Source organism: Tigriopus californicus, chromosome 1, assembly GCF_007210705.1.
Source record: "Tigriopus californicus strain San Diego chromosome 1, Tcal_SD_v2.1, whole genome shotgun sequence".
NCBI classification, from domain to species: domain Eukaryota; kingdom Metazoa; phylum Arthropoda; class Copepoda; order Harpacticoida; family Harpacticidae; genus Tigriopus; species Tigriopus californicus.
Genome location: NC_081440.1, coordinates 14602777 through 14606970, shown reverse-complemented (window position 1 = coordinate 14606970; position 4194 = coordinate 14602777).

Sequence of the window (4194 nt, the reverse complement as noted above, 5' to 3'; positions counted from 1 at the left end):
ATTGATCCAATCTAAAAGCGTCGAGCACTCGAACAGATTCTTTAAAAAAAACTGGTTAGAACAAAGTCCAACAACCCTCTGGTCATTTGGGAACAGTTTTTTAGCTTTAAGGATAAGACACCGTCGAGTGTCGGTTCTAGTCAAGCAGATTGCAGCAAATAGCTTGGGACTTGACAAAGATTTTTTGCCAAGAGTCTCGGAAACTAGGTCAAGTAGGCTGCTTGGTCAGTTGTTTGTGTATGAAGATTGCGATCCGCAAAATGAGCTATAACCCTCTGCAGTTCATTCACAAGCGCATCATCTCAATAAGCTATGATGAATGTCTCATGTCACATGCCAGGACATTCACCTAATCAGCAATGAGTTACTACCTCTAGAGAGCTCCTGCCCGAGTCCAAGCAGCGACAAAAAAAGATAAGAGCCTGTCTACAGGAATGTCTCCACCATCCAGGAAATGTTGCTTCGAGGCTAGGAATTCATGAAGAAAAGTGCCTTGGAAAATGGTTCACATTTAAGTGGTAGAGTTAGGGACTGTATTGCCTTTATGATGCCAGCCGAGACAGGTTTATTACTACGTTTGTGAAGCTCATTAAAAGATCCAGGTGAACCTCCCGATCCCTCCTATGAGAGCAACTGTGTTTATGTTGATATGTCTTGGCAATGACAATGCAATTGTGGGAGCATACTATCAATATTCGAAGGGCCTTCCGAATAACGGGGTCGCGGTTACAATTATAATTGCTCATGTCTGTCAAATGGCACTTGATCAAAGAGAAAAGTGGGCTATACCTTTTATCGATCCTTGTGATGCTATACTTGGTCCACTGCCACCGCCACCTCCGCCTCCTCCGCCAGGTGAAGCCATGAGCCCGCTCATAGGGGAGCCCACAGAGTTTGTTGTTGAGTTATTTGAATGACTGTGATTGAACGGGATTTCTCCGCCCACACTACTATGGCTGTCTCCGCCCCCGTTGATCTCCAATTTGATCGAGGACTGGTGTTGAAGCTGTTGTTGTTGTTGCTGTTGCTGTTGCTGCTGCTGATGCTGTTGTTGCTGTTGATGCTGTTGCTGTTGTTGTTGCTGGTGGTGATGGTGCCACGCCTCCAAGAGCGATGGTCCTCCACCTGACGTGGAAGGAACTGGCGAGGGAGTGCCTGGCTCAGACTTGGCGTTGGACCCGTTGGAAGGAGTCATGTGATTTGGAAGGCGGTACCCAGACAGGGTCATCCAGTCCATGACTGACTGGGAGTGGCTCAGAGGAAGGTTCTGAGGGTTGTAGTTTCTAAATGAGGCAGAGGCCGAAGCTGACCATTGGGAGGTAAAAGCAGAGACAATCGAGTCGGTTGTGGTGGGGCTAGTAGGACTAGTGAAGGTCGAAGTGCTTGACGCAGAACCAACCTCGGGCCAATTGGTTGAGGCTGCGGATGCTTCTGGAGCAATTGAGGATTCAATAGAGGTAAAATGGTAGCCTGAGTTGGAGAACATTCACAACACCAGGAGAGTATCACTATTTCGCACAACACGCCATCAAGGGTTGGATTTCACTGAATCTGGTAAGTATACTCTCTGGTAAAATCATAGGCTCACAAGCATACACTTCTTAAGCACCAACCCAATGCGATCAACGATGATGATGATGATGATGATGCCGATCCACTTATCAATTTCACTGGAGGTGCTTTCACCCCTAAACTTGGTGGGTAACGAATAGCACACTACAGCTGAAATTTATCTTATATTCAGGGCACTTGACCACTATCATAGATCACTTGCTGGGCCACCGAAAACCCATGGACAATTTGTAATGGTATCACAACGGTCGACCAGGTCTTACTTTCTTGGATGTGTATGACCATTATTCTTCATGGATTGGGAGCTCAAGTCCACATGGACTATTTTGCCGGGTATTTGATCCTCCTTGGAATTGTCGAGAGACGTGGGCGAGTCGGTGGGGTCACTACCCCAAGTGGCAGGAACCCGGCGAGCACTGGGCTGGGAACCTAGGAACCGGCTTGTGAGTCTACCATGCAAATATGTTCCCCGGTTCCACTTAGACCACTCTGTCATTCCTCGGGTAGACCGTTGTTTGTGACTTCACCCACTGCCTTCCGTCGCTCCCGTCTCAATTGCCAGTTTGTACTGTACACCGTACCGCAGTGGCTGCCAAAGTTGACTGACTGAAAATCATACTCTGAAGTTTGGATTTTGGCCGCAGTCGAGAAGAAATAGGAAGCAAGTCGTCTCGACAGCCAAGGGGAAGAAGAGCAGCTCTCTCTTCAGCTTCAGGCATGTCAGTTTCACCCACACTCTAGCGGAGACAGTAAAGCAGCGACGATCCGGAGCCTCAAACACAACCTCGACTTGAACGAACGAGGGGTGAGTGGCAGAGAGTATTTTACAAGCACTACTCACTCACTCACTCACTCACGGCCCTGTCCTCTTCCTCTTCCTCGGTTCGGGCCAAAAAAAGCGCTGGCGAAGGCTTACCCATAGTTTGAACACCCACCGGCTTCGATGATCTCCACCGGATCAAGCCAAACTTCCACTGCAATCCCAGCACCGGAGAACACTCGTCGTTCAAGGAACAGTCAGTCTCCAGCACTATGGCCGCGAATCCTCCAAGTCAACTCGCGTCCTGTCCAAGGGTCCGAATACGAACAAAAGAGACTGAGGAAGAAGAGGAAATCGTGAAGAAAGGCCTGATTGCGGCCTCTCTTGAAGGCGCCTCGTTTCTTCTCTTCCGCACTTGCCCTTCTCATCATTCCCTTCCCTCGCCCCTTGGAGCGGCCTCGCACACGGTCCAAACGGCGAGGAGGCTCGCTTTAGCGGGCGAAGTTTGGCGGGCGCGTTCCATCTCGGGTTTGAGCGAGGCATAAGAAAATGCCTTTCTCTCTCCCGTTCTCGTTCTCCCCATGTTTTCTCGATTTCTTTCCATGCATGAGAGACGAAGAGGCAGTTGTGGAAGAAGTAGAAGAGCCGGATAAACGTTGGACTCACAAGAAGCCGGCTTTGAGAACACGGGAACACCAGCCAGCATGAGGATTGCAGAGACGAGGAGGGCAAGGAGGTTCCCTCCTCCATGAGCGAGCTTCAGAGCGGCCAAACGGAGGGAATCAGTGAGAGAAACATGTGGAGAAAGGCGGAAGAACAACTCGACGACAAGGAAGAAGACATGAACACCACTGATGTGCTGAACTGGAATGGCTGCCCTCCCTCGATCCTCGATCCGTCAGAGGAGCAGCAAAAAAGCCGGTTACCGACAAACTTGACGAAACTGTCCTGAGACTCGACTGAACATCAAGCTCAAAAGTCAGAAAACACCCAGGTAGGTGGAAGGATGAGAGTCGTAGGATTGCCAATCCATTCCTGGAGTCCAAAATGCATATAACGGCGAAAACCCGAACGCGAAGAAAAGGTTTCATTCTAGGAAAACATACACATTCAATAGAACGCGAAGGGTTCCACTAATTTTCAAAACCCTGGGCGAAGCCAGACGTCTGAGACAAAAAAAGAGGCGGCGAGAAAACTTCTTGGTTTTTCTTTTCAAGTGTAAAAAGGGCCTACTCGGTAGGAGGCATTAAAGTCTCGACTCACGATCCACAGACGCTGATAAGGGGTGGAAACATATGTATGTATCAAAGAGGTTAGTCATACGTTTGAACCAAAAGTCTGCTACACTGCTGCAACTATTTCACTTGCTTAACTAAATCCAACAATAAAAAGAGGAAACTTTACAGATGCATTTGGTCTAGGTTTTATATTAAGTGAAAGCCGTTGATAAGCAATATGTTTCACGTCATAAACACCGTTATGAATCTACTTCTATTAAAGTCAAATGGTGAGGTATTGATTGCATTTTTCCAAAGTATCGATTTCTAATGATTCGTTACCCATGAACTTCCAAGATATAATAAGCTTTTGAAGGGCTCTTTGTTCCAAAGTTTCACGTTTAGGAGTTGAACAGTAAGTTTAAAATATTTCGAGCCAAAATTAGTCAAGAAATAATAAAAGTTCTATTTCTGTTTAAGAACCCTTCAATCCATAGCAAATTCGCTATCAAACTGTAGAGCATGAAGTAAATTTTGTATCTGCCCCAAAGATGTCGTTTGTTGTCTCAATCTCGAGGCAAGCGAAATCAACTCTCCGAAATGCTGATAAAAAGACACCTTCATAGGTGAATAGTGTTGTTTTAC